This window comes from Antedon bifida, chromosome 6 (genome assembly GCF_963402885.1).
Source record: "Antedon bifida chromosome 6, ecAntBifi1.1, whole genome shotgun sequence".
Classification (NCBI taxonomy): Eukaryota; Metazoa; Echinodermata; class Crinoidea; order Comatulida; family Antedonidae; genus Antedon; species Antedon bifida.
This window is the reverse complement of record NC_136231.1, coordinates 8,347,590-8,362,252: the sequence shown is the minus strand read 5'-3', so window position 1 is coordinate 8,362,252 and position 14,663 is coordinate 8,347,590. Positions and strand designations below refer to the sequence as shown.

Here is a 14,663-nt window from a genome sequence, read left to right as displayed (position 1 = left end):
AAAAGTTAAACATAGGTCTACGACACCAGGTATTCCCAGGCGGTCTCCCATCCAAGTACTAACCAGGCCCGACGTTGTTTAACTGCGGTGATCGGACGAGAACCGGTGTTTTCAACGTGGTATGGTTGTAGACATTCGGTTACTTGCGGTTCAAGATTATACCTTAGATAGATCTTATTGTTACTGTCATAAAAACATAATTGAAAAGTAAAACAAATTTTGTTTAGTATAATTTAAAAAAGTTAAACATAGGTCTACGACACCAGGTATTCCCAGGCGGTCTCCCATCCAAGTACTAACCAGGCCCGACGTTGTTTAACTGCGGTGATCGGACGAGAACCGGTGTTTTCAACGTGGTATGGTTGTAGACATTCGCTAACTTGCGGTTCAAGATTATAGAGATCTTATAGTCACTGTCTTAATCTCTACAAACACATTATATCCTATAACCTAATACTTTTGGAATTTATTATAGAACATTTTCTAGGATTCAAATTAGCAGCTGCTGAAACCATGACTTTGGTATTTGCACACACTTCTGTTCAAGAAACACATAATTGAAAGGTAAAATAAACTTTGTTTAGTATAATTTAAAAAAAAGTTAAACATAGGTCTACGACACCAGGTATTCCCAGGCGGTCTCCCATCCTAGTACTAACCAGGCCCGACGTTGTTTAACTGCGGTGATCGGACGAGAACCGGTGTTTTCAACGTGGTATGTTTGTAGACATTCGGTTACTTGCGGTTCAAGATTATACCTTAGATAGATCTTATTGTTACTGTCATAAAAACATAATTGAAAGGTAAAACAAATTTTGTTTAGTATAATTTAAAAAAGTTAAACATAGGTCTACGACACCAGGTATTCCCAGGCGGTCTCCCATCCAAGTACTAACCAGGCCCGACGTTGTTTAACTGCGGTGATCGGACGAGAACCGGTGTTGTCAACGTGGTATGGTCGTAGACATTCGGTTACTGAGTTGGGCGTTTTTTAATTAATAAAAAGACAATATAAAAGAAACAATAACACTGTACAAAGAAGCATAACACAATAGCGGCATGTACAAAAGCTTCAGGCCGCTTTGTTGCTAAGAAGCAAACGCGCACACAAGTGGACGCCCGCGTAGTACAGTGACGTTTGTACGGTCACCACAGCAGCAACATACAACAACAAACATGTCTTTGAACAACAACTTGTTTAACTTCAATGATCGGACGAGAACCGTTGTTTTCAAGGCAGTTTAGTTGAAAAACTTTCGATTAACTTCGGTTACAGTTTGAATTTATTTACTTATACTATCATCAACAGTATAAACACATTTTGTCAAAATGTAAACATTTAAAAAAGACTATATTTTAGGATTATTAAAAAGATAAACACAGGTGTACGACACCAGATATTCCCAGGCAACCTGGTACGGTTGTAGACATTCGGTTACTTGCGGTTCAAGATTATACCTTAGATAGATCTTATAGTTACTGTCATAAAAACATAATTGAAAGGTAAAATAAACTTTGTTTAGTATAATTTAAAAAAAAGTTAAACATAGGTCTACGACACCAGGTATTCCCAGGCGGTCTCCCATCCAAGTACTAACCAGGCCCGACGTTGTTTAACTGCGGTGATCGGACGAGAACCGGTGTTTTCAACGTGGTATGGTTGTAGACATTCGGTTACTTGCGGTTCAAGATTATACCTTAGATAGATCTTATTGTTACTGTCATAAAAACATAATTGAAAGGTAAAACAAATTTTGTTTAGTATAATTTAAAAAAGTTAAACATAGGTCTACGACACCAGGTATTCCCAGGCGGTCTCCCATCCAAGTACTAACCAGGCCCGACGTTGTTTAACTGCGGTGATCGGACGAGAACCGGTGTTTTCAACGTGGTATGGTTGTAGACATTCGTTAACTTGCGGTTCAAGATTATAGAGATCTTATAGTCACTGTCTTAATCTCTACAAACACATATATCCTATAACCTAATACTTTTGGAATTTATTATAGAACATTTTCTAGGATTCAAATTAGCAGCTGCTGAAACCATGACTTTGGTATTTGCACACACTTCTGTTCAAGAAACACATAATTGAAAGGTAAAATAAACTTTGTTTAGTATAATTTTAAGTACTAACCAGGCCCGACGTTGTTTAACTGCGGTGATCGGACGAGAACCGGTGTTGTCAACGTGGTATGGTCGTAGACATTCGGTTACTGAGTTGGGCGTTTTTTAATTAATAAAAAGACAATATAAAAGAAACAATAACACTGTACAAAGAAGCATAACACAATAGCGGCATGTACAAAAGCTTCAGGCCGCTTTGTTGCTAAGAAGCAAACGCGCACACAAGTGGACGCCCGCGTAGTACAGTGACGTTTGTACGGTCACCACAGCAGCAACATACAACAACAAACATGTCTTTGAACAACAACTTGTTTAACTTCAATGATCGGACGAGAACCGTTGTTTTCAAGGCAGTTTAGTTGAAAAACTTTCGATTAACTTCGGTTACAGTTTGAATTTATTTACTTATACTATCATCAACAGTATAAACACATTTTGTCAAAATGTAAACATTTAAAAAAGACTATATTTTAGGATTATTAAAAAGATAAACACAGGTGTACGACACCAGATATTCCCAGGCAACCTGGTACGGTTGTAGACATTCGGTTACTTGCGGTTCAAGATTATACCTTAGATAGATCTTATAGTTACTGTCATAAAAACATAATTGAAAGGTAAAATAAACTTTGTTTAGTATAATTTAAAAAAAAGTTAAACATAGGTCTACGACACCAGGTATTCCCAGGCGGTCTCCCATCCTAGTACTAACCAGGCCCGACGTTGTTTAACTGCGGTGATCGGACGAGAACCGGTGTTTTCAACGTGGTATGGTTGTAGACATTCGGTTACTTGCGGTTCAAGATTATACCTTAGATAGATCTTATTGTTACTGTCATAAAAACATAATTGAAAGGTAAAACAAATTTTGTTTAGTATAATTTAAAAAAGTTAAACATAGGTCTACGACACCAGGTATTCCCAGGCGGTCTCCCATCCAAGTACTAACCAGGCCCGACGTTGTTTAACTGCGGTGATCGGACGAGAACCGGTGTTTTCAACGTGGTATGGTTGTAGACATTCGTTAACTTGCGGTTCAAGATTATAGAGATCTTATAGTCACTGTCTTAATCTCTACAAACACATATATCCTATAACCTAATACTTTTGGAATTTATTATAGAACATTTTCTAGGATTCAAATTAGCAGCTGCTGAAACCATGACTTTGGTATTTGCACACACTTCTGTTCAAGAAACACATAATTGAAAGGTAAAATAAACTTTGTTTAGTATAATTTTAAAAAAGTTAAACATAGGTCTACGACACCAGGTATTCCCAGGCGGTCTCCCATCCAAGTACTAACCAGGCCCGACGTTGTTTAACTGCGGTGATCGGACGAGAACCGGTGTTGTCAACGTGGTATGGTCGTAGACATTCGGTTACTGAGTTGGGCGTTTTTTAATTAATAAAAAGACAATATAAAAGAAACAATAACACTGTACAAAGAAGCATAACACAATAGCGGCATGTACAAAAGCTTCAGGCCGCTTTGTTGCTAAGAAGCAAACGCGCACACAAGTGGACGCCCGCGTAGTACAGTGACGTTTGTACGGTCACCACAGCAGCAACATACAACAACAAACATGTCTTTGAACAACAACTTGTTTAACTTCAATGATCGGACGAGAACCGTTGTTTTCAAGGCAGTTTAGTTGAAAAACTTTCGATTAACTTCGGTTACAGTTTGAATTTATTTACTTATACTATCATCAACAGTATAAACACATTTTGTCAAAATGTAAACATTTAAAAAAGACTATATTTTAGGATTATTAAAAAGATAAACACAGGTGTACGACACCAGATATTCCCAGGCAACCTGGTACGGTTGTAGACATTCGGTTACTTGCGGTTCAAGATTATACCTTAGATAGATCTTATAGTTACTGTCATAAAAACATAATTGAAAGGTAAAATAAACTTTGTTTAGTATAATTTAAAAAAAAGTTAAACATAGGTCTACGACACCAGGTATTCCCAGGCGGTCTCCCATCCAAGTACTAACCAGGCCCGACGTTGTTTAACTGCGGTGATCGGACGAGAACCGGTGTTTTCAACGTGGTATGGTTGTAGACATTCGGTTACTTGCGGTTCAAGATTATACCTTAGATAGATCTTATTGTTACTGTCATAAAAACATAATTGAAAGGTAAAACAAATTTTGTTTAGTATAATTTAAAAAAGTTAAACATAGGTCTACGACACCAGGTATTCCCAGGCGGTCTCCCATCCAAGTACTAACCAGGCCCGACGTTGTTTAACTGCGGTGATCGGACGAGAACCGGTGTTTTCAACGTGGTATGGTTGTAGACATTCGTTAACTTGCGGTTCAAGATTATAGAGATCTTATAGTCACTGTCTTAATCTCTACAAACACATATATCCTATAACCTAATACTTTTGGAATTTATTATAGAACATTTTCTAGGATTCAAATTAGCAGCTGCTGAAACCATGACTTTGGTATTTGCACACACTTCTGTTCAAGAAACACATAATTGAAAGGTAAAATAAACTTTGTTTAGTATAATTTTAAGTACTAACCAGGCCCGACGTTGTTTAACTGCGGTGATCGGACGAGAACCGGTGTTGTCAACGTGGTATGGTTGTAGACATTCGGTTACTTGCGGTTCAAGATTATACCTTAGATAGATCTTATAGTTACTGTCATAAAAACATAATTGAAAGGTAAAATAAACTTTGTTTAGTATAATTTAAAAAAAAGTTAAACATAGGTCTACGACACCAGGTATTCCCAGGCGGTCTCCCATCCAAGTACTAACCAGGCCCGACGTTGTTTAACTGCGGTGATCGGACGAGAACCGGTGTTTTCAACGTGGTATGGTTGTAGACATTCGGTTACTTGCGGTTCAAGATTATACCTTAGATAGATCTTATTGTTACTGTCATAAAAACATAATTGAAAGGTAAAACAAATTTTGTTTAGTATAATTTAAAAAAGTTAAACATAGGTCTACGACACCAGGTATTCCCAGGCGGTCTCCCATCCAAGTACTAACCAGGCCCGACGTTGTTTAACTGCGGTGATCGGACGAGAACCGGTGTTTTCAACGTGGTATGGTTGTAGACATTCGCTAACTTGCGGTTCAAGATTATAGAGATCTTATAGTCACTGTCTTAATCTCTACAAACACATTATATCCTATAACCTAATACTTTTGGAATTTATTATAGAACATTTTCTAGGATTCAAATTAGCAGCTGCTGAAACCATGACTTTGGTATTTGCACACACTTCTGTTCAAGAAACACATAATTGAAAGGTAAAATAAACTTTGTTTAGTATAATTTAAAAAAAAGTTAAACATAGGTCTACGACACCAGGTATTCCCAGGCGGTCTCCCATCCTAGTACTAACCAGGCCCGACGTTGTTTAACTGCGGTGATCGGACGAGAACCGGTGTTTTCAACGTGGTATGGTTGTAGACATTCGGTTACTTGCGGTTCAAGATTATACCTTAGATAGATCTTATTGTTACTGTCATAAAAACATAATTGAAAGGTAAAACAAATTTTGTTTAGTATAATTTAAAAAAGTTAAACATAGGTCTACGACACCAGGTATTCCCAGGCGGTCTCCCATCCAAGTACTAACCAGGCCCGACGTTGTTTAACTGCGGTGATCGGACGAGAACCGGTGTTGTCAACGTGGTATGGTCGTAGACATTCGGTTACTGAGTTGGGCGTTTTTTAATTAATAAAAAGACAATATAAAAGAAACAATAACACTGTACAAAGAAGCATAACACAATAGCGGCATGTACAAAAGCTTCAGGCCGCTTTGTTGCTAAGAAGCAAACGCGCACACAAGTGGACGCCCGCGTAGTACAGTGACGTTTGTACGGTCACCACAGCAGCAACATACAACAACAAACATGTCTTTGAACAACAACTTGTTTAACTTCAATGATCGGACGAGAACCGTTGTTTTCAAGGCAGTTTAGTTGAAAAACTTTCGATTAACTTCGGTTACAGTTTGAATTTATTTACTTATACTATCATCAACAGTATAAACACATTTTGTCAAAATGTAAACATTTAAAAAAGACTATATTTTAGGATTATTAAAAAGATAAACACAGGTGTACGACACCAGATATTCCCAGGCAACCTGGTACGGTTGTAGACATTCGGTTACTTGCGGTTCAAGATTATACCTTAGATAGATCTTATAGTTACTGTCATAAAAACATAATTGAAAGGTAAAATAAACTTTGTTTAGTATAATTTAAAAAAAAGTTAAACATAGGTCTACGACACCAGGTATTCCCAGGCGGTCTCCCATCCAAGTACTAACCAGGCCCGACGTTGTTTAACTGCGGTGATCGGACGAGAACCGGTGTTTTCAACGTGGTATGGTTGTAGACATTCGGTTACTTGCGGTTCAAGATTATACCTTAGATAGATCTTATTGTTACTGTCATAAAAACATAATTGAAAGGTAAAACAAATTTTGTTTAGTATAATTTAAAAAAGTTAAACATAGGTCTACGACACCAGGTATTCCCAGGCGGTCTCCCATCCAAGTACTAACCAGGCCCGACGTTGTTTAACTGCGGTGATCGGACGAGAACCGGTGTTTTCAACGTGGTATGGTTGTAGACATTCGTTAACTTGCGGTTCAAGATTATAGAGATCTTATAGTCACTGTCTTAATCTCTACAAACACATATATCCTATAACCTAATACTTTTGGAATTTATTATAGAACATTTTCTAGGATTCAAATTAGCAGCTGCTGAAACCATGACTTTGGTATTTGCACACACTTCTGTTCAAGAAACACATAATTGAAAGGTAAAATAAACTTTGTTTAGTATAATTTTAAGTACTAACCAGGCCCGACGTTGTTTAACTGCGGTGATCGGACGAGAACCGGTGTTGTCAACGTGGTATGGTCGTAGACATTCGGTTACTGAGTTGGGCGTTTTTTAATTAATAAAAAGACAATATAAAAGAAACAATAACACTGTACAAAGAAGCATAACACAATAGCGGCATGTACAAAAGCTTCAGGCCGCTTTGTTGCTAAGAAGCAAACGCGCACACAAGTGGACGCCCGCGTAGTACAGTGACGTTTGTACGGTCACCACAGCAGCAACATACAACAACAAACATGTCTTTGAACAACAACTTGTTTAACTTCAATGATCGGACGAGAACCGTTGTTTTCAAGGCAGTTTAGTTGAAAAACTTTCGATTAACTTCGGTTACAGTTTGAATTTATTTACTTATACTATCATCAACAGTATAAACACATTTTGTCAAAATGTAAACATTTAAAAAAGACTATATTTTAGGATTATTAAAAAGATAAACACAGGTGTACGACACCAGATATTCCCAGGCAACCTGGTACGGTTGTAGACATTCGGTTACTTGCGGTTCAAGATTATACCTTAGATAGATCTTATAGTTACTGTCATAAAAACATAATTGAAAGGTAAAATAAACTTTGTTTAGTATAATTTAAAAAAAAGTTAAACATAGGTCTACGACACCAGGTATTCCCAGGCGGTCTCCCATCCTAGTACTAACCAGGCCCGACGTTGTTTAACTGCGGTGATCGGACGAGAACCGGTGTTTTCAACGTGGTATGGTTGTAGACATTCGGTTACTTGCGGTTCAAGATTATACCTTAGATAGATCTTATTGTTACTGTCATAAAAACATAATTGAAAGGTAAAACAAATTTTGTTTAGTATAATTTAAAAAAGTTAAACATAGGTCTACGACACCAGGTATTCCCAGGCGGTCTCCCATCCAAGTACTAACCAGGCCCGACGTTGTTTAACTGCGGTGATCGGACGAGAACCGGTGTTTTCAACGTGGTATGGTTGTAGACATTCGTTAACTTGCGGTTCAAGATTATAGAGATCTTATAGTCACTGTCTTAATCTCTACAAACACATATATCCTATAACCTAATACTTTTGGAATTTATTATAGAACATTTTCTAGGATTCAAATTAGCAGCTGCTGAAACCATGACTTTGGTATTTGCACACACTTCTGTTCAAGAAACACATAATTGAAAGGTAAAATAAACTTTGTTTAGTATAATTTTAAAAAAGTTAAACATAGGTCTACGACACCAGGTATTCCCAGGCGGTCTCCCATCCAAGTACTAACCAGGCCCGACGTTGTTTAACTGCGGTGATCGGACGAGAACCGGTGTTGTCAACGTGGTATGGTCGTAGACATTCGGTTACTGAGTTGGGCGTTTTTTAATTAATAAAAAGACAATATAAAAGAAACAATAACACTGTACAAAGAAGCATAACACAATAGCGGCATGTACAAAAGCTTCAGGCCGCTTTGTTGCTAAGAAGCAAACGCGCACACAAGTGGACGCCCGCGTAGTACAGTGACGTTTGTACGGTCACCACAGCAGCAACATACAACAACAAACATGTCTTTGAACAACAACTTGTTTAACTTCAATGATCGGACGAGAACCGTTGTTTTCAAGGCAGTTTAGTTGAAAAACTTTCGATTAACTTCGGTTACAGTTTGAATTTATTTACTTATACTATCATCAACAGTATAAACACATTTTGTCAAAATGTAAACATTTAAAAAAGACTATATTTTAGGATTATTAAAAAGATAAACACAGGTGTACGACACCAGATATTCCCAGGCAACCTGGTACGGTTGTAGACATTCGGTTACTTGCGGTTCAAGATTATACCTTAGATAGATCTTATAGTTACTGTCATAAAAACATAATTGAAAGGTAAAATAAACTTTGTTTAGTATAATTTTAAAAAAAGTTAAACATAGGTCTACGACACCAGGTATTCCCAGGCGGTCTCCCATCCAAGTACTAACCAGGCCCGACGTTGTTTAACTGCGGTGATCGGACGAGAACCGGTGTTTTCAACGTGGTATGGTTGTAGACATTCGGTTACTTGCGGTTCAAGATTATACCTTAGATAGATCTTATTGTTACTGTCATAAAAACATAATTGAAAGGTAAAACAAATTTTGTTTAGTATAATTTAAAAAAGTTAAACATAGGTCTACGACACCAGGTATTCCCAGGCGGTCTCCCATCCAAGTACTAACCAGGCCCGACGTTGTTTAACTGCGGTGATCGGACGAGAACCGGTGTTTTCAACGTGGGATGGTTGTAGACATTCGTTAACTTGCGGTTCAAGATTATAGAGATCTTATAGTCACTGTCTTAATCTCTACAAACACATATATCCTATAACCTAATACTTTTGGAATTTATTATAGAACATTTTCTAGGATTCAAATTAGCAGCTGCTGAAACCATGACTTTGGTATTTGCACACACTTCTGTTCAAGAAACACATAATTGAAAGGTAAAATAAACTTTGTTTAGTATAATTTTAAGTACTAACCAGGCCCGACGTTGTTAAACTGCGGTGATCGGACGAGAACCGGTGTTGTCAACGTGGTATGGTCGTAGACATTCGGTTACTGAGTTGGGCGTTTTTTAATTAATAAAAAGACAATATAAAAGAAACAATAACACTGTACAAAGAAGCATAACACAATAGCGGCATGTACAAAAGCTTCAGGCCGCTTTGTTGCTAAGAAGCAAACGCGCACACAAGTGGACGCCCGCGTAGTACAGTGACGTTTGTACGGTCACCACAGCAGCAACATACAACAACAAACATGTCTTTGAACAACAACTTGTTTAACTTCAATGATCGGACGAGAACCGTTGTTTTCAAGGCAGTTTAGTTGAAAAACTTTCGATTAACTTCGGTTACAGTTTGAATTTATTTACTTATACTATCATCAACAGTATAAACACATTTTGTCAAAATGTAAACATTTAAAAAAGACTATATTTTAGGATTATTAAAAAGATAAACACAGGTGTACGACACCAGATATTCCCAGGCAACCTGGTATGGTTGTAGACATTCGTTAACTTGCGGTTCAAGATTATAGAGATCTTATAGTCACTGTCTTAATCTCTACAAACACATATATCCTATAACCTAATACTTTTGGAATTTATTATAGAACATTTTCTAGGATTCAAATTAGCAGCTGCTGAAACCATGACTTTGGTATTTGCACACACTTCTGTTCAAGAAACACATAATGGAAAGGTAAAATAAACTTTGTTTAGTATAATTTAAAAAAAGTTAAACATAGGTCTACGACACCAGGTATTCCCAGGCGGTCTCCCATCCAAGTACTAACCAGGCCCGACGTTGTTTAACTGCGGTGATCGGACGAGAACCGGTGTTGTCAACGTGGTATGGTCGTAGACATTCGGTTACTGAGTTGGGCGTTTTTTAATTAATAAAAAGACAATATAAAAGAAACAATAACACTGTACAAAGAAGCATAACACAATAGCGGCATGTACAAAAGCTTCAGGCCGCTTTGTTGCTAAGAAGCAAACGCGCACACAAGTGGACGCCCGCGTAGTACAGTGACGTTTGTACGGTCACCACAGCAGCAACATACAACAACAAACATGTCTTTGAACAACAACTTGTTTAACTTCAATGATCGGACGAGAACCGTTGTTTTCAAGGCAGTTTAGTTGAAAAACTTTCGATTAACTTCGGTTACAGTTTGAATTTATTTACTTATACTATCATCAACAGTATAAACACATTTTGTCAAAATGTAAACATTTAAAAAAGACTATATTTTAGGATTATTAAAAAGATAAACACAGGTGTACGACACCAGATATTCCCAGGCAACCTGGTACGGTTGTAGACATTCGGTTACTTGCGGTTCAAGATTATACCTTAGATAGATCTTATAGTTACTGTCATAAAAACATAATTGAAAGGTAAAATAAACTTTGTTTAGTATAATTTTAAAAAAAGTTAAACATAGGTCTACGACACCAGGTATTCCCAGGCGGTCTCCCATCCAAGTACTAACCAGGCCCGACGTTGTTTAACTGCGGTGATCGGACGAGAACCGGTGTTTTCAACGTGGTATGGTTGTAGACATTCGGTTACTTGCGGTTCAAGATTATACCTTAGATAGATCTTATTGTTACTGTCATAAAAACATAATTGAAAGGTAAAACAAATTTTGTTTAGTATAATTTAAAAAAGTTAAACATAGGTCTACGACACCAGGTATTCCCAGGCGGTCTCCCATCCAAGTACTAACCAGGCCCGACGTTGTTTAACTGCGGTGATCGGACGAGAACCGGTGTTTTCAACGTGGTATGGTTGTAGACATTCGTTAACTTGCGGTTCAAGATTATAGAGATCTTATAGTCACTGTCTTAATCTCTACAAACACATATATCCTATAACCTAATACTTTTGGAATTTATTATAGAACATTTTCTAGGATTCAAATTAGCAGCTGCTGAAACCATGACTTTGGTATTTGCACACACTTCTGTTCAAGAAACACATAATTGAAAGGTAAAATAAACTTTGTTTAGTATAATTTTAAAAAAGTTAAACATAGGTCTACGACACCAGGTATTCCCAGGCGGTCTCCCATCCAAGTACTAACCAGGCCCGACGTTGTTTAACTGCGGTGATCGGACGAGAACCGGTGTTGTCAACGTGGTATGGTCGTAGACATTCGGTTACTGAGTTGGGCGTTTTTTAATTAATAAAAAGACAATATAAAAGAAACAATAACACTGTACAAAGAAGCATAACACAATAGCGGCATGTACAAAAGCTTCAGGCCGCTTTGTTGCTAAGAAGCAAACGCGCACACAAGTGGACGCCCGCGTAGTACAGTGACGTTTGTACGGTCACCACAGCAGCAACATACAACAACAAACATGTCTTTGAACAACAACTTGTTTAACTTCAATGATCGGACGAGAACCGTTGTTTTCAAGGCAGTTTAGTTGAAAAACTTTCGATTAACTTCGGTTACAGTTTGAATTTATTTACTTATACTATCATCAACAGTATAAACACATTTTGTCAAAATGTAAACATTTAAAAAAGACTATATTTTAGGATTATTAAAAAGATAAACACAGGTGTACGACACCAGATATTCCCAGGCAACCTGGTACGGTTGTAGACATTCGGTTACTTGCGGTTCAAGATTATACCTTAGATAGATCTTATAGTTACTGTCATAAAAACATAATTGAAAGGTAAAATAAACTTTGTTTAGTATAATTTAAAAAAAAGTTAAACATAGGTCTACGACACCAGGTATTCCCAGGCGGTCTCCCATCCAAGTACTAACCAGGCCCGACGTTGTTTAACTGCGGTGATCGGACGAGAACCGGTGTTTTCAACGTGGTATGGTTGTAGACATTCGGTTACTTGCGGTTCAAGATTATACCTTAGATAGATCTTATTGTTACTGTCATAAAAACATAATTGAAAGGTAAAACAAATTTTGTTTAGTATAATTTAAAAAAGTTAAACATAGGTCTACGACACCAGGTATTCCCAGGCGGTCTCCCATCCAAGTACTAACCAGGCCCGACGTTGTTTAACTGCGGTGATCGGACGAGAACCGGTGTTTTCAACGTGGTATGGTTGTAGACATTCGTTAACTTGCGGTTCAAGATTATAGAGATCTTATAGTCACTGTCTTAATCTCTACAAACACATATATCCTATAACCTAATACTTTTGGAATTTATTATAGAACATTTTCTAGGATTCAAATTAGCAGCTGCTGAAACCATGACTTTGGTATTTGCACACACTTCTGTTCAAGAAACACATAATTGAAAGGTAAAATAAACTTTGTTTAGTATAATTTTAAGTACTAACCAGGCCCGACGTTGTTTAACTGCGGTGATCGGACGAGAACCGGTGTTGTCAACGTGGTATGGTCGTAGACATTCGGTTACTGAGTTGGGCGTTTTTTAATTAATAAAAAGACAATATAAAAGAAACAATAACACTGTACAAAGAAGCATAACACAATTTCAAATCCTACCATTTTCTAGGATTCAAATTAGCAGCTGCTGAAACCATGACTTTGGTATTTGCACACACTTCTGTTCAAGAAACACATAATTGAAAGGTAAAATAAACTTTGTTTAGTATAATTTAACAAAAGTTAAACATAGGTCTACGACACCAGGTATTCCTAGGCGGTCTCCCATCCAAGTACTAACCAGGCCCGACGTTGTTTAACTGCGGTGATCGGACGAGAACCGGTGTTTTCAACGTGGTATGGTCGTAGACATTCGGTTACTGAGTTGGGCGTTTTTTAATTAATAAAAAGACAATATAAAAGAAACAATAACACTGTACAAAGAAGCATAACACAATAGCGGCATGTACAAAAGCTTCAGGCCGCTTTGTTGCTAAGAAGCAAACGCGCACACAAGTGGACGCCCGCGTAGTACAGTGACGTTTGTACGGTCACCACAGCAGCAACATACAACAACAAACATGTCTTTGAACAACAACTTGTTTAACTTCAATGATCGGACGAGAACCGTTGTTTTCAAGGCAGTTTAGTTGAAAAACTTTCGATTAACTTCGGTTACAGTTTGAATTTATTTACTTATACTATCATCAACAGTATAAACACATTTTGTCAAAATCTAAACATTTAAAAAAGACTATATTTTAGGATTATTAAAAAGATAAACACAGGTGTACGACACCAGATATTCCCAGGCAACCTGGTACGGTTGTAGACATTCGGTTACTTGCGGTTCAAGATTATACCTTAGATAGATCTTATAGTTACTGTCATAAAAACATAATTGAAAGGTAAAATAAACTTTGTTTAGTATAATTTAAAAAAAAGTTAAACATAGGTCTACGACACCAGGTATTCCCAGGCGGTCTCCCATCCAAGTACTAACCAGGCCCGACGTTGTTTAACTGCGGTGATCGGACGAGAACCGGTGTTTTCAACGTGGTATGGTTGTAGACATTCGGTTACTTGCGGTTCAAGATTATACCTTAGATAGATCTTATTGTTACTGTCATAAAAACATAATTGAAAGGTAAAACAAATTTTGTTTAGTATAATTTAAAAAAGTTAAACATAGGTCTACGACACCAGGTATTCCCAGGCGGTCTCCCATCCAAGTACTAACCAGGCCCGACGTTGTTTAACTGCGGTGATCGGACGAGAACCGGTGTTTTCAACGTGGTATGGTTGTAGACATTCGTTAACTTGCGGTTCAAGATTATAGAGATCTTATAGTCACTGTCTTAATCTCTACAAACACATATATCCTATAACCTAATACTTTTGGAATTTATTATAGAACATTTTCTAGGATTCAAATTAGCAGCTGCTGAAACCATGACTTTGGTATTTGCACACACTTCTGTTCAAGAAACACATAATTGAAAGGTAAAATAAACTTTGTTTAGTATAATTTAAAAAAAGTTAAACATAGGTCTACGACACCAGGTATTCCCAGGCGGTCTCCCATCCAAGTACTAACCAGGCCCGACGTTGTTTAACTGCGGTGATCGGACGAGAACCGGTGTTGTCAACGTGGTATGGTCGTAGACATTCGGTTACTGAGTTGGGCGTTTTTTAATTAATAAAAAGACAATATAAAAGAAACAATAACACTG

At 37.3% G+C, this 14,663-nt stretch overlaps 32 non-coding genes across 32 annotated transcripts; all 32 read right to left on the bottom strand.

Moving 5' to 3' along the window:
* Positions 1-14: 14 nt before the first annotated feature.
* LOC144847161 (5S ribosomal RNA) lies at positions 15-133 on the bottom strand. Its single transcript, XR_013613731.1, has one exon. It is a non-coding gene; the product is annotated as a 5S ribosomal RNA (ribosomal RNA).
* A 118-nt stretch (positions 134-251) lies between these two features.
* On the bottom strand, positions 252-370 carry LOC144847160 (5S ribosomal RNA). The gene has a single exon (XR_013613730.1). It is a non-coding gene; the product is annotated as a 5S ribosomal RNA (ribosomal RNA).
* Positions 371-610: 240 nt separating this feature from the next.
* Positions 611-729, bottom strand: LOC144846583 (5S ribosomal RNA). Its single transcript, XR_013613196.1, has one exon. It is a non-coding gene; the product is annotated as a 5S ribosomal RNA (ribosomal RNA).
* Positions 730-847: 118 nt separating this feature from the next.
* LOC144846742 (5S ribosomal RNA) lies at positions 848-966 on the bottom strand. Its single transcript, XR_013613329.1, has one exon. It is a non-coding gene; the product is annotated as a 5S ribosomal RNA (ribosomal RNA).
* Positions 967-1,549: 583 nt separating this feature from the next.
* LOC144847159 (5S ribosomal RNA) lies at positions 1,550-1,668 on the bottom strand. Its single transcript, XR_013613729.1, has one exon. It is a non-coding gene; the product is annotated as a 5S ribosomal RNA (ribosomal RNA).
* A 118-nt stretch (positions 1,669-1,786) lies between these two features.
* On the bottom strand, positions 1,787-1,905 carry LOC144847158 (5S ribosomal RNA). The gene has a single exon (XR_013613728.1). It is a non-coding gene; the product is annotated as a 5S ribosomal RNA (ribosomal RNA).
* Positions 1,906-2,790: 885 nt separating this feature from the next.
* Positions 2,791-2,909, bottom strand: LOC144847046 (5S ribosomal RNA). Its single transcript, XR_013613620.1, has one exon. It is a non-coding gene; the product is annotated as a 5S ribosomal RNA (ribosomal RNA).
* Positions 2,910-3,027: 118 nt separating this feature from the next.
* On the bottom strand, positions 3,028-3,146 carry LOC144847156 (5S ribosomal RNA). Its single transcript, XR_013613726.1, has one exon. It is a non-coding gene; the product is annotated as a 5S ribosomal RNA (ribosomal RNA).
* A 238-nt stretch (positions 3,147-3,384) lies between these two features.
* On the bottom strand, positions 3,385-3,503 carry LOC144846741 (5S ribosomal RNA). Its single transcript, XR_013613328.1, has one exon. It is a non-coding gene; the product is annotated as a 5S ribosomal RNA (ribosomal RNA).
* Positions 3,504-4,086: 583 nt separating this feature from the next.
* Positions 4,087-4,205, bottom strand: LOC144847155 (5S ribosomal RNA). Its single transcript, XR_013613725.1, has one exon. It is a non-coding gene; the product is annotated as a 5S ribosomal RNA (ribosomal RNA).
* Positions 4,206-4,323: 118 nt separating this feature from the next.
* On the bottom strand, positions 4,324-4,442 carry LOC144847154 (5S ribosomal RNA). The gene has a single exon (XR_013613724.1). It is a non-coding gene; the product is annotated as a 5S ribosomal RNA (ribosomal RNA).
* A 422-nt stretch (positions 4,443-4,864) lies between these two features.
* LOC144847153 (5S ribosomal RNA) lies at positions 4,865-4,983 on the bottom strand. The gene has a single exon (XR_013613723.1). It is a non-coding gene; the product is annotated as a 5S ribosomal RNA (ribosomal RNA).
* A 118-nt stretch (positions 4,984-5,101) lies between these two features.
* On the bottom strand, positions 5,102-5,220 carry LOC144847151 (5S ribosomal RNA). The gene has a single exon (XR_013613722.1). It is a non-coding gene; the product is annotated as a 5S ribosomal RNA (ribosomal RNA).
* A 240-nt stretch (positions 5,221-5,460) lies between these two features.
* On the bottom strand, positions 5,461-5,579 carry LOC144847045 (5S ribosomal RNA). The gene has a single exon (XR_013613619.1). It is a non-coding gene; the product is annotated as a 5S ribosomal RNA (ribosomal RNA).
* A 118-nt stretch (positions 5,580-5,697) lies between these two features.
* Positions 5,698-5,816, bottom strand: LOC144846740 (5S ribosomal RNA). Its single transcript, XR_013613327.1, has one exon. It is a non-coding gene; the product is annotated as a 5S ribosomal RNA (ribosomal RNA).
* A 583-nt stretch (positions 5,817-6,399) lies between these two features.
* Positions 6,400-6,518, bottom strand: LOC144847150 (5S ribosomal RNA). The gene has a single exon (XR_013613721.1). It is a non-coding gene; the product is annotated as a 5S ribosomal RNA (ribosomal RNA).
* Positions 6,519-6,636: 118 nt separating this feature from the next.
* LOC144847149 (5S ribosomal RNA) lies at positions 6,637-6,755 on the bottom strand. Its single transcript, XR_013613720.1, has one exon. It is a non-coding gene; the product is annotated as a 5S ribosomal RNA (ribosomal RNA).
* Positions 6,756-7,640: 885 nt separating this feature from the next.
* On the bottom strand, positions 7,641-7,759 carry LOC144847044 (5S ribosomal RNA). Its single transcript, XR_013613618.1, has one exon. It is a non-coding gene; the product is annotated as a 5S ribosomal RNA (ribosomal RNA).
* Positions 7,760-7,877: 118 nt separating this feature from the next.
* Positions 7,878-7,996, bottom strand: LOC144847148 (5S ribosomal RNA). The gene has a single exon (XR_013613719.1). It is a non-coding gene; the product is annotated as a 5S ribosomal RNA (ribosomal RNA).
* Positions 7,997-8,234: 238 nt separating this feature from the next.
* LOC144846738 (5S ribosomal RNA) lies at positions 8,235-8,353 on the bottom strand. Its single transcript, XR_013613325.1, has one exon. It is a non-coding gene; the product is annotated as a 5S ribosomal RNA (ribosomal RNA).
* A 583-nt stretch (positions 8,354-8,936) lies between these two features.
* On the bottom strand, positions 8,937-9,055 carry LOC144847147 (5S ribosomal RNA). Its single transcript, XR_013613718.1, has one exon. It is a non-coding gene; the product is annotated as a 5S ribosomal RNA (ribosomal RNA).
* A 118-nt stretch (positions 9,056-9,173) lies between these two features.
* Positions 9,174-9,292, bottom strand: LOC144846573 (5S ribosomal RNA). The gene has a single exon (XR_013613186.1). It is a non-coding gene; the product is annotated as a 5S ribosomal RNA (ribosomal RNA).
* A 1,003-nt stretch (positions 9,293-10,295) lies between these two features.
* LOC144846737 (5S ribosomal RNA) lies at positions 10,296-10,414 on the bottom strand. Its single transcript, XR_013613324.1, has one exon. It is a non-coding gene; the product is annotated as a 5S ribosomal RNA (ribosomal RNA).
* Positions 10,415-10,997: 583 nt separating this feature from the next.
* LOC144847146 (5S ribosomal RNA) lies at positions 10,998-11,116 on the bottom strand. The gene has a single exon (XR_013613717.1). It is a non-coding gene; the product is annotated as a 5S ribosomal RNA (ribosomal RNA).
* A 118-nt stretch (positions 11,117-11,234) lies between these two features.
* On the bottom strand, positions 11,235-11,353 carry LOC144847144 (5S ribosomal RNA). Its single transcript, XR_013613715.1, has one exon. It is a non-coding gene; the product is annotated as a 5S ribosomal RNA (ribosomal RNA).
* A 238-nt stretch (positions 11,354-11,591) lies between these two features.
* Positions 11,592-11,710, bottom strand: LOC144846736 (5S ribosomal RNA). Its single transcript, XR_013613323.1, has one exon. It is a non-coding gene; the product is annotated as a 5S ribosomal RNA (ribosomal RNA).
* Positions 11,711-12,293: 583 nt separating this feature from the next.
* LOC144847143 (5S ribosomal RNA) lies at positions 12,294-12,412 on the bottom strand. The gene has a single exon (XR_013613714.1). It is a non-coding gene; the product is annotated as a 5S ribosomal RNA (ribosomal RNA).
* A 118-nt stretch (positions 12,413-12,530) lies between these two features.
* Positions 12,531-12,649, bottom strand: LOC144847142 (5S ribosomal RNA). The gene has a single exon (XR_013613713.1). It is a non-coding gene; the product is annotated as a 5S ribosomal RNA (ribosomal RNA).
* Positions 12,650-13,182: 533 nt separating this feature from the next.
* Positions 13,183-13,301, bottom strand: LOC144847011 (5S ribosomal RNA). The gene has a single exon (XR_013613587.1). It is a non-coding gene; the product is annotated as a 5S ribosomal RNA (ribosomal RNA).
* Positions 13,302-13,884: 583 nt separating this feature from the next.
* On the bottom strand, positions 13,885-14,003 carry LOC144847141 (5S ribosomal RNA). Its single transcript, XR_013613712.1, has one exon. It is a non-coding gene; the product is annotated as a 5S ribosomal RNA (ribosomal RNA).
* Positions 14,004-14,121: 118 nt separating this feature from the next.
* LOC144847140 (5S ribosomal RNA) lies at positions 14,122-14,240 on the bottom strand. Its single transcript, XR_013613711.1, has one exon. It is a non-coding gene; the product is annotated as a 5S ribosomal RNA (ribosomal RNA).
* Positions 14,241-14,478: 238 nt separating this feature from the next.
* Positions 14,479-14,597, bottom strand: LOC144846735 (5S ribosomal RNA). The gene has a single exon (XR_013613322.1). It is a non-coding gene; the product is annotated as a 5S ribosomal RNA (ribosomal RNA).
* Between the last annotated feature and the right edge of the window lie 66 nt (positions 14,598-14,663).